The sequence below is a fragment of the Protopterus annectens genome, chromosome 5.part0 (assembly GCF_019279795.1).
Source record: "Protopterus annectens isolate FY-2018-M chromosome 5.part0, PAN1.0, whole genome shotgun sequence".
Taxonomy (NCBI): Eukaryota; Metazoa; Chordata; order Ceratodontiformes; family Protopteridae; genus Protopterus; species Protopterus annectens.
This window is the reverse complement of record NC_056735.1, coordinates 686,072,010-686,084,551: the sequence shown is the minus strand read 5'-3', so window position 1 is coordinate 686,084,551 and position 12,542 is coordinate 686,072,010. Positions and strand designations below refer to the sequence as shown.

At 44.2% G+C, this 12,542-nt stretch overlaps 1 protein-coding gene across 2 annotated transcripts in view; it reads left to right on the top strand.

The window, feature by feature from the left end:
* Positions 1-9,757: 9,757 nt before the first annotated feature.
* The window catches only part of TCEANC (transcription elongation factor A N-terminal and central domain containing), a 100,059-nt gene continuing 97,274 nt past the window's right edge, over positions 9,758-12,542 (top strand). Inside the window, exon 1 of one of the 2 annotated variants that reach the window (XM_044072534.1) lies at positions 9,758-10,263. The gene's annotated coding sequence lies outside the window, so the exon portion shown is untranslated. The remainder of the gene's footprint in view (positions 10,264-12,542) is intronic. The other variant, XM_044072533.1, reaches the window with a different exon arrangement.

Below are 12,542 nucleotides of genomic sequence, written 5' to 3'. Positions count from 1 at the left end.
AGTTTCAACTTGTGAAGAAACATGTGTTTTAAATAACTTAGTTTCTTCTATTGCACAGGTCATTGTTTGCAGTGTGTGTAAGACCCTGTTGATATGTCTTCCAGGGCTATGGCCACTGGTACCGGTTTAAGGAGGCTTGCTTGGCTCATTCTCAGATCTCAGATGATGTAAAAAATTAGATTTTAAATTCTCCATTGGATAGAATTTTAGTGTCTGGCTCCTTTGCTGAAAAGGTGATCAAAAAGTGTGATGAAAGGGGCAAGATGATCCAGGGAATCTCTTAAGATTTGTCAGCCCTCCAATTCCAAATTATCTAAGAGGTTTTCTTTCTCCTCATCTAGTTTTGGCAAAAAAACAGAATAAACAGCCTCAATAGAATTCAGGTAAACAGATGTTTAAGAAGAAATATCAAGGTGGTCCTAAAAGAAGTTTCAAACCAAGGACAGTCCAACAGGTCTGAATGACTATTCAAGAAACCTTATCAGCCCCACCCACCCTGGCTGCTTTTCTCTCCTAGAAAGTCTGAATCTCCATTTTTGTCTTTGGCAACAGATTGTTTCAGACATATGGGTTCTGAAGATCATTCATCGAGGTTATAGATGGCAGTAGGAAGGAATTCCTCCTTTTTAGGGGGTCATTCCTCAAAGCAGATCAGACTCTTTTGTTTACACGTTCTTCATCAGTTCTGTTCAACAGGTTTTTATTCAAGGATGTTCCTAGTGCCAAAGAAAGAAAATACTTGGAAACCTGTTATGGATCTTTATTTTCTAAATTTGTATGAGATACTGCCCAAATTCAAAATATTGTCACTTCACAAGCTGTTACCATTTCTTCCACTTTCAAGTTTCCTTGTAAGACTAGACTTAAAACATGCTTATCATCACATCTGTATTCATCCAGACCTCAAACATTTCTTATGGTTTTGCATGTCTGGATCACCAAGAGTGTTCACAAACTGTCTAGCTCCAATTATAACTCATTGCAGGGTACACGATATCCACATTTTTCCATATTTATATAACTTGTTTATCTTTGCAGGGTCTTTTGTCAAGATGTCAGGAATCTCTCTCTTGGGTGAAAGATCTCCTCCAAAAACTGAGATTCCAAGAGAGCATTCAAAAGTCTTTCTTGACTCCCTCACACATGATTATGTTCCCAGGATGTCATCTAGACACCTCAGTTTAAAGATTTTTTTTCTACAGGAAAAAATAAATATCTATTTTTAGGGTTTTCCACTCGGACTTCCATGTCTGCAAGGGAATACCTGAGGATTTTGCATCTCATGCCATCTATAAATCTCATGATACCCCTGACAAGACTCCACAAGAGAAAGATGCACTGGTATCTGATGTCTCTTTGGTTCCATCATCAGCACCCATTATCTTTTCAAATCCCAGTTCTGGGATTTGTCAGAAGAGAAATCACTTGGCGGAGACAGCAGATATCCTTCAATCCAGGACTCCCCACCCACTCCAAAGCAGACATTCACCACAGACACATCAGACTTTGCTTGAGGAGCAGTTTCTGAGGGGATAAACGTGCAGGGGGTGTAGGACACAAATGACAGCAAGAAGATGCTTGGTCTGATCAAGGCACTCAACTCTCTGAACCATCTTTAGTTCCTATGACTTCTTCAAGGGGTTGCAAACAATACCACAGTCATGTGGTACATCAACAAGCAAGGAGGAACCAGGTAGTATCCCCTCTGCAAACTAGCCGTGTTAGCTTGGGATATAGCTTTGCAGCACATGCTTGGGATATAGCTTTACAGCACAATTTCACTCTACAGGCATCCTACGTTCTGTTAAAAAATGTGTGGCAAACAAGCTAAGCAGGACCAGGACACACCTTCATGAATGGAAACCAGATCAGAGAGTCTTTCAAGATTTGATCCATCTGTGGGGAATTCCTCAAGTAGAAATATTTGCTTCCTCTCTGAAAAATCAACTGGCAAAATTATTTCCCAGGACTCCATGCAAGAAGCCCTGGAAGACAGATGCCTTTTCTTTTCTTTGGGCAGTAATTTTCCTGTATGCCTTTCCACTAATATACAGGGTACTTCTGAAGATTCAGAAAGAATCTCCCTCAAGATCATTGTGGTGACTCCCTTCTGTCCCAGGCAACTGTAATTCTCCTTTCTTTTGAAAATTGCTAGGGGCAATTACCACAAGCTTCCTCACAAACTAGATCCACACAGAGAAAACCGTGTGTGTTTGATATATCCTGACATCAATCATCTTCAATTGACTGCATGGATGAGAAGGTCTTCATTCCTTATAGGCACCTGTTTTCTGAGGACGTGCAGCAGGTATTAATAGAGGCAAGAAAGTCTGCTGTTAGAAAATCATATATTAGCAAATGGAAAAGGTTTTCTAGTTGGTGCCATCAACATAACCAGCGCCCATTTAGCATTAGTTGTTCTCTGGTTCTACATTATTTGTGTGAGTTACTATCCTATGGCTTATCTTATTCCTCTGTTAAGGTTCATTTATCAGCCATTTCAGCATGTCTGCCCATGGATCCTCTTCTTTCAATGCAGTCTCATGTCAAAATATTTTTGAAAGGGGTTTCGCATTACAGGCCTCCTAGAAAACCTGTGGTCTCTTCTTAGAATCTTAATTTTGTGTTAGAGAAGCTAACGCTTGCTCCATTTGAACCAGTTAATCTGTCTGATGTGAGGCTCTTAACAGGGAAAACAGTTTTGTTGATTGCTCTGACCTCTGCAAAAAGGGTGTCTGAGTTGCAATCTCTTATGGTAAGTCAACCCTATCTCATTTTCCACAGGGACAGGGTTTCTTTGAGGACTAATCCTTTTTGCCTAAAGTGGGTAGCCAAGTTTAATTTAAGCCAAACTATCCATCTCCCCATTTTCTTTCCTGAACCAAAAAATGAGACAGAAAGTATACTCCATACCTTGGATGTCCACAGACAACTCGGGTACTATCTTAACAGAACTAAATCTTTCAGATCTTCAGATAAATTGTTCATTTCTTGTGAAGGCAAGAAGAACAAGAGACAACACTGTATATGGCATGTCAGCTATTGCTATTAGATAACAAAGGTTTTATGGAAGAAAAGTGGATAACTTTACAAAAGTAATGCATTTTTTGACCAATTGCTTGTTTTAATGTAATGTTTAATCTTGTTTAAAAGTCCGTGTGTGTTGGAGAAGGGGATTACCTTTTGAAATAACCCTGCAAGATGGAGCACATGTATTGTTTTTGCTGCACTTTTTAAGTTCCTTATTAAAAACGAAATCGACTTGTTAATGTTTTGTTTGAAAATGCACTTGTAAAATGATATTCTGCTTAACACTCTGGTTGTTTAGTTTGTATGGAGAGCAGCCATGTGAAGTGGGGGGGGGTGCAGGGGGCCTTGCCCTCTTGCAAAAGCAATTACTGCACAAAACTATAATTAAAGCATGAAGCCTCTGTTAAAAACGGTCAGAGAAAAAGAAGTTATGTACCTACCATAACGTTCCATGTTAGTTGTCTTCATCTCGCCTTCTTTCTTCCTGGTTGGGATCAGAGCTGATCCTCGGCTCTGACTCGGCCATCTTCTATAGCTCGAGAGCTGTTTACTGGCTTGAGGCTACCCCTTATCCCATGATGCCTAGCGCTAGCTACCCAGATCTCGTTTGAAATAGCTAATTCTAGACATAACCATGAATGAACCCCTCTAAACAAAAGGTTAAGCAAACCTGTCCCACTGTCTAAGTCAGTAGAGGAAACAAACCAGAAAACACTCAGCCAGTGAAACCTGAACTCCTCTCAGTCCAATAGGACAGGGGAATGGAGGGGGGATGCAAGAAAGAAGGCGAGATGAAGACAACTAACATGGAACGTTATGGTAGGTACATAACTTCTTTATGTTAAGCTGTCTATCTCGCCTTCGTTCTTGCTGGTTGGGACAGCGTCCCAAGCACCTACAATCCTGGGAGGCTCATTGGAACAGACTCTTCAGAACAGTGGAACCAAAAACTAGCTCTACTCCTGGAGACCAAATCCAACTTGTAATGAGAAATGAAGGTATGAGGATTTGCCCAACTAGCGGCAGCACAGATAGAGTCCATAGGCAACCTATACTGGAAGGCTACAGAGGTGGCTAAGGCCCTAGTAGAATGACCCTTCTGTTTAATAGGCAACTCTGTGTTCCTTAATTGATAGACAAAGGTAATGATGTGTGATAACCACCTGGATAAGTTCACTTAGGAAACTGGAAGACCTTGTTTGCCACAAGCATAGGAAAGGAATAGTTGGTCTGACTTCCTTATGTCCTTCGTCCTATGCAGGTAGAACCTCAATTGTCTATGAACATCCAATAAATGTAACTTGTATTCTGCCTTGTTGGTGTGGTTAGGAAAAAAACACAGGTAGGTCAATAGATTGATTTAAATTATTTTCTTAGCAGACTTTTGGAAGGAAAGAGGGATTAGTCCTCAGAGCAACCATGTTCTTATGAAATACTAGGTATGGAGGATGGACGCATAGTGCTTGAAGTTCAGAAACACGTCTGGCTGAAGTAATAGCTACCAGAAATAGAGTTTTCCAAGACAGGAACTTAATGGAGCAAGACGTCGCCGGTTCAAAAGGAGGCATAATCAAGGAAGACAATACCAAATTAAGGTCCCAAAGGAGGGGGGGGTCTCTCACTGGGGGTCTAAGGAGAGTAGCCCCTCTTAGAAAGGCTTTACATAGCTTATGAGACATAATGTTTGTATTAGACAATCCAACATGAAAATTTGAAATGGCTGCTAATTGAACCCTAATTGTGGCAGAAGCGGACCCCGAATGAAAGAGTTCTGTTAGGAACTCCAAAATCTCATGGATCGGGGCTGTGAAGGGATCTAAGTTCCTAGCCTCTGCCCAACAAGAAAAACATTTCCATTTGCTAGCATAAGTCCTTCTAGTGGTAGACTTATGGGAGGAGACAAGAATGTCGTGAATGGCTGGGGAAATGCTGGGAAGCCTGGCTAAGGTTGGAAGTGAAGCAACCAAGCTGTAAGCTGGAGTGTTTGCAGGGATTGATGCAGCCTGCCTGACTGGTGAATCAGTAGGTCTGGAATCGGATCCAGAGTCCAAGGCTGCTCGAGAAGGTAATAGTGCAGAAATGGGAACCATATTTGTCGAAGCCAGTAGGGAGCAATGAGGATCATTCTGCAACCCAACAACATAGCTTTCTGTATGATTTTCGGTATCAGAGGAAATGGAGGGAAGGCATAAAGAGGCCCCTGAGGCTAATCGTGGACTACAGCGGCTCTGGGAGAGTGACCAGGAAGCAGAAGAAGGGAGAAGTAGTTGCTGCATTTGCTGTTGAAAGTGGTGGCAAAGAGGTCGCAGCAAGGCTGTCCCCATTGGCGGAAGATTAAGTCCGCAACTACCTGATTCAGAGACCACTCGTGAGGCATTAGAATAGCTCTGCTGAGTCTGTCCTCTGTGATGTTGGATGTCCCAGAGATGTGCGTTGCAATCAGAAATTGTTGGGAGGAAATCGCCCACTGCCAGAGTCTGAGCGCTTCTCGACATAGGGGGTAGGACCTGGTTCCACCCTGCTTGTTGATATACCACACCACTGACATGTCCGTTTGAACTGCAATGGTCCCAGAAGGGAGAGAGTCCTGAAGAGCTTGCAACACTAGGAGCACGGCTCTCATTTCTAGGACGTTTATATGCAGATGGTACTCGTGAGTCTGCCAAGTGCCTTGGACTGTCCTTCCCTGATAATGCCCCCCCAACCCTATCAGGGAGGCGTCTGTGTTCACTGTAGCAACTGGAGGGGGCTGAATGAAGGGTCGGCCCTGAGTCAGTAGAGGGGAGACCATCCACCAGGAAAGGTGCCTTTTGCATGCTTCTGTGATCAAGATCATGTAAGACATGGGAAGCTGTTGAAAGGACCATTGTGTGAACAGAAGCCACTGAAGGATTCTCATGTGAAAGTGGGCCAGAGGGATCAGAAGAATTGCCACTGCCATAGAACCCAGAGTTTGAAGGACATGCCTGACTTGTATCCTTTTGGATTGCATGATGATTTGAACTTGTTGGCGAATTATGGAGGCCCTGTCCGAAGGTAACTTTGCGGACATGCTCCTTGTATCTAAGTCTGCTCCTATATAAGTAATAGATTGACAGGGCAACAAGGCAGATTTTTCGAAATTTATGGTAATGCCTAGTTGGGAGCAAATTGAAATTGTATAGTCCCTGGCTTGAAGGAGTTGATGCCTGGTAGTAGCAGTAAGGAGCCAGTGGTCTAGATATGGAAACACCTGGAATCTTCGATGCCTCAGGTGAGCCGAGACCACTGCCATACATTTGATGAACACCCTGGGGGCTGTGGTGAGACCAAAGGGCAGTGCTCTGAACTGATAATGACTGCCTCCCAGCTGGAAATGAAGGAACCTCTTGGAGCGTCTGTCCATTTTGATGTAATAGCATGCATCCTGGAGATCTATGGAGCACATCCAATTGTCCTGACCCAGAAAGGGTAGAATGGACTGTAGCGTGACCATCCGAAAATTTGTTCTTCAGACAGACTTGTTCAGTCTGCTGAGATCCAAAATAGGTCTCCAGTCCCCTGTCTTTTTTGGTACCAAAAAGAACCTTGAGTAAGTTCCAGATCCATGTTGGTCTGCCGGGACTTCCTGGATGACTCTTTTTTTCTAGCAGTTTTGAAACTTCTATAACTGCTTGATCCCTCAGATTGGGTGGAATATCTAGGAGGGACTTTGCGTGATGGTAAAGGTGGTTGAAAGAATGGGATTCTGTAACCTCCGGATATGATTGAATGCACCCATTTGTCTTGCGTAAGGTTTAGCCAGGCTTGTGGGTACAAGGAAAGTCTTCCCCAATTGCCTCCGGAGAGGGACAGTCAGGCAACTCTTCAGGCATGTTGAAAGGGCTTGTCAGAGAAGGATTCCCTGCTGCCTTGATTCTGCGGACCCCCTCTGCCATGAGGGCAGCATCTATTGTTATTGTTATTTCCTCCTCTGCCCCTGGAGGAAAAATCACTGCTTGTGTCAGGCAAGGTTCCCTGGGATTTCCGAAACCACATTTTCCAACTCTTCTGAGCCTTGGGGTATGGTCTGAAAGGAGTGGAAAAATGGACTCCCATGGCAGAGAGAGTCTTGCCTTCCTGTTCACACCTAGTGAGAGTGTCTTTCACCTGTGGTCCAAAGAGAAAGGAGCCATCAAAGGGAGTGTTGGTGAATGACGCTCTGAAGGGTTCCAGAAAATTACACAGCCGCATCCATGCATGCCTCCGAAGGGCCCGCCTGTACCTGCGGCTCTGCTCGCACCATTGGCTGCATAAGAGATGAGCCTCATGGAAGAGTTAACTACTGAGTTGAGGGTCACTAGCTGAGAGGCCACTTTAGCCTGGGCCCCTTCAGCTGATGGATCCTGAAGGGCATCTCCAAGTTCTTTCAGGAGATCCCTCTGAAGCCAGGTGAAATGGCATAAGTAATTCAGTGACCTCATGGAATAGGTCGCTGAAGCAAACATTCACTTCCCGTATCTGTCCATAGTCCTGGACTCCTTGTTAGGGGGATGGACAGAGGAAGAAGTTTCCGCCAACTCATTTTTAGTGGCTGCTGCTACCACCATAGCATCCACGGGGACACCGTTAGTAAGAAACTGCTTGTCAGGGGGTGCAGTAATAAACTTGCCTGGTCTCCTCAGGGTTGGTTCCACTGAATCCGGGGCTGACAAAGCCCTTCGAGCCACCACTGACATTAGTGGATCGAAGGGCAGAGAAAACCAGGAGGTGGAAGGTCGGGAACCGAACGCATCCAAGAATACAGATTCGTCCTCGCTAGGGGCGAGGGTATTCCAGTTCCCCCTCTGCTTAAGTATTTCTAGGATGTCCGAAAAGGAAACATCTTCAGAGGGGGATCTTGGGGACCCTTCCGACTCATCCAAATCCGTATCCGAAGTGACAGACTCGGGGGAGTCAATGTGCTTCCTCTTGCACTTCTTCTTCCGAGGGGGCTCCTCACGCTTGGGGTCTAGAGGAGGGACAGAGGTTGGCGCAGGCACTATAGGGGGTGGAGCCAATGGGGTTGAAGGTGGAGCTGGCTCAGAGGCCAGCACACTCCTCATGACATCGAAGGCTTCCCTGCCACGATGCAGAGAAGGCTCCAGCTCCGAAGAAGCCAGAATCCTCCTCCGCACCGAGGGAGACGTCTCCGAGGCCGATGTAGGAGCTGAGCTCACCTGCGCCGACGCTCCGAGAAGGAGAACGGGGTCGGACAAGGGTCCGATGCCACTCGCCCCCTCGGAGCCGACGAGGGAGTCCCGGCGCCCAAATCCCTCGACGGACGGCACCATCGAGAGGATCGGAGCTGACGACAGATCTGAAGAAGAAATTATCGGAGCCGACGGTTCCACGACTCGAACCTCAATAAACTCCGGCTCCGAGCTCAATGGAGTCGGAGGAGGAACATCAATGGAAACGGAAGGAGCCGACAACTGTTGAGGAGGGCTGGACAACATTTTGGCCAGTGCTTGTGACTTTTCAACAACCTACTGACCACTCTCTCCACATCATGGTCCAAAAGCCTAGAGGACCAAGAAGAGTGGGAAGATCTATGACTGCGGTCACTTTGCAGTAGGGGAGACCGTGGAGCCGAATGAATGGACTCTAGCGAAGGGGACCTCGGTCTCTTGTGAGTCCTTGACAGCTCCGAAGGTACTGGTGGAGCCGACGAGGAAGCAAGTCTCTTCGGTTCCAGCCAGAACAGAAGAAGTAGACAAGGCCTGGGCCAATGACGGCTCCGAGCCGGGAGCGGACGATTTGGCTGGTTTAGGAGATTTCACCTGCTGAGCCTTGGCTGGTGAATCCTGGGGCTTAAGAAGACCCCCCAGAATAAGTTTATTTTTGCGCTCCCGCAGAACTCTTGGGCTAAATGCATGGCAGATAGAACAAGAGTCCTGCAGGTGCACAGTGCCTAAGCAATAGACGCAAGATGTGCGCCCATCTGTCAGAGACATTTTCTGACAGCATGAGTCACACTTCTTGAATCCTGACACTTTAGATTCTTAAGACATATGCACAATCAGAAATACCACTGATATATAAAATACAGCTAAATGACTGCTTAAACAAAGGGCTGGACCAGTAAAATAACACTAATACCCTATCACACAAGCAACAAAAAAGGCACAATATACTACCATAGATATTATTATATTTTTTTTATTTTTTTTTAATTTAGGAAGCCTCTAACGAAAACGGCTACCTAACAACAAAAAAGAAGAAGAAAATCTACAGAAAACTACCAGATAAGTGAGAGGGAGGGAGGGGGAGAACTCTCTAACTAAAACGAGTTCTAGGAATGTCCACAAAACACACTAAACTATCTCAAACTAGTTAGCGACTACTAAAAAAATACAATAAATAACTGAAAAAAACCCTAATCTGACTGAAAAGGTAGTAGAAGAAAAAGATGTACTAGCCTGAGCCAGTACCACGAACCTTGCAGCTGAAGCGGCAAACGAGAGCTGGATAGCTAGCGCTTAGGCATCATGGGATAAGTGGTAGCCTCGATCCAGTAAACAGCTCTCGAGCTATAGAAGATGGCCGAGTCGGAGCCGATCCCAACCAGCAAGAACGAAGCGAGATAGACAACTTAACATTGAATATTCACCATGTCACTGAATAATCTGCATAACTTGTCAGTCAGCTGTGTTTTACATGCAACGTTATAGGCACGTCCTATCGATCATTTTGGCCATGCCCATTCCTGCGCGGGAATCGCGGTGGGGTAATGTTCTAATACAAAGCCAAATAATCAATGCGTGCTGGGCTGTTTAAGCTTACTTAGCTTCACCTATCTTACTGACTTCACTTTGGTGACCGCACTGTAATTGCAATACATATTTGCAGACATGTCCGTTACTATTAATGCACTTGTATTGTACTTTATTAAAATGTGTACGGTTAGCATATTCTGGGTAGCCTAAAGAAAGCAAAACGGTAGCAATCTACTGAGCTTAATTTGGGGGCTGCATCCCTGGTAGTTACTACCACCATTACCCACACATTCAGCTAAAAGTAATGCCACATTTCAAGCAATACTGCAGTGCAGTTTGTCTGTTCAAACTTGTATTTTCCCTCTTTGCCAACAGATGTCTCCGTCTCATTAGGGTTGATCAATCTCGAATCAGCTGATGAGAATGTTCAGACTACATTGGATTTTTTTCGTAAAATTGGATGCTTATTTAGCTTTCCTGAAAGTCAGCATTTTGTTGATATTGTAATGTCGTATCAGTAAGTGCCATCACTTCCATTAGTCTTGTTTGAAACTGATGCTACAAGTATAGTTGCATGCGTACTGTCTGATTGTAGAGAAGTAATAAATAGCAATGATTTAATGCATATTCTACATATTGATCTTAAATTACTTGCAAATGTGTGACATGGCAAAGTGATACGTCCTTCGAAGTGTGTTGCTTTCTATCGGAAACGAAGATATATTGTTAAAAAGTTTTGAGATAACTGGTGTACTGTTGATTCGCAAAATCTGAACAGAGTTGAAATTATCCATCCCTATACACTTATAAATTGAAGGCTAGTGTGTAGGATTAGCGAACTACCGTTGTTGACAGACGTTGCTGGAAACTGCCTTATCTGTTGCGAAGTTATTTTGACCGTGGTGCTAATGATAATAGGTGAAGGGAATTCGGCTTCTAACTGGGTCCTTACCCTTCTCCTATCAAAACCTGCTCCGCTCCAAAAACATTGCCAAATTGGAAGGTGTGTATGATAGGTGGTTGCAGTGGTACAAAGTTACCGAGCCTCGGGGCCCATCATCGGCGATGGGAAGGTTGGCAGCACACGCGTCAACCTCTTAGCGCACAAATGAGGGTCAAACAATGTTAAGGTACTAAGGCCCTAAAACAGGATCAGCTTAACTTTCAACCTTTCATTTCCAAATCTGGAATACTGCCTTTCATAATGTGGAACACCTACTAATAGCTTACGTCAATTGGGGAGGTCACGTGATCTTCTAAATGTGCTACTTTTTATTTATTTTATTTGACATTTGTTTACGGGGGTGGTCTGACTGGGTCTACAGAACCCGTTTTTAGCAGAGGCCCGGGGAGAAAAGCTCCCCTTGTAGTACAGTACAAATACAGCATAATCCAATACAATAAAGATTTCATTAGAAATAAGTTGAAAGAACAAACTGCTACAATATGTTGTAATATATTACTATACATCTAGACAATTCTATACAGGTAAAACATGAGACAATAGTAGTCATCCTCATCATACATGATGTAGATAGTGTCAAATAAAAAGTTACTTTGATGTATTATTATGATTCAGTACTTTTTATTATGGATATAAGTTAAAAAACCTACCATTGAATATTTGACAGATTCTTTCATAGGTTGGTACTAGGCTATCGGCCCTAGGGCCTATACAAGCCTAGAAATAACAATTCCCTGGATATTTCTTCCCACAATATTTACTTCCCTGCACCCCAGTCTAGCAGGGTGACTAACGTGAATCCCAGGGTGAATTTCCCATCTCCCATCCAATCGTCAAGGTTCCTTTTGAAGAGGGCAAAGGAAGCACTCTGCTTGACATGTATGAACAGTCTGTTACAGAGTATGGGGAGTCTCTGGGTCAGGAACCTATCCCTCCAGCATGTTTTGTTCATTTTGATGATAAGGTTTAGATCCCTGGAGCGTGTGGCTCTGAGGGATTGGGATTTCTTTAAGTGGTGCATGTCCAGCAGCTCAGGGTTTGACATGACCGTGTATGTTAAGCAGAGATCAGCTCTGAGTAGCTGATATGCCACAGAGTATAGCTTGAGTTTTTTAGATGGTCAGCATAGGGCATCTGCTTTAGGCCTGTGATTCTTTTAGTGAGGTATTTCTGCGGCCTTTCTAGCTGTTGCTGATGTCTTGTGAGGCACATACCAAACGGGGCATTGTACTGTATAATGGGTCTAATGAGAGATGAGTACAGTGGGACAATGATCACCTTTTTTCTGGATGAAAAGCTTTTAGTGATGAGGTGTGCCACATAGAAGGATTTCCTGACTGTTGTGGCAATGTGGTTATCGAAGGTGAGACCACTATCTACCTGTGTCCTTAAGTCCGTAATCACACTTTCAGTGTTTAGTGTACTGCCACCTATGTGGTAATTCATGGGTACATATTTTTTCCCAAAGGGGATAACTATATATTTCTTGGCATTAAGCTTGAGCCCATGGCTCTGGCACCAAGCATCTGTTTCTGTAAGGCCCTTTTGCAGAATATCCACATCATTTGGGGATTCAGTAATGGCTCCCGGTTTACAGTCATCTGCGAACTTTGATAGCCAGAGTCCCTTAGTGTTGGCCTGTACTTCAGAGACATAGATGCCAAACAAGAGCAGTCCCAGGACTGAACCCTGAGGTACTCCACTTGTCACTTGTCTGGAGCTGGATTTGGAGTCTCCTACTTTTATAGTCTGGGTTCTGTCAGTAAGCCAGTTGGCAACCCATCGAGTGATGTAGGGATTTATGCCCAGCTTAGTAAGTTTATCTATGATTC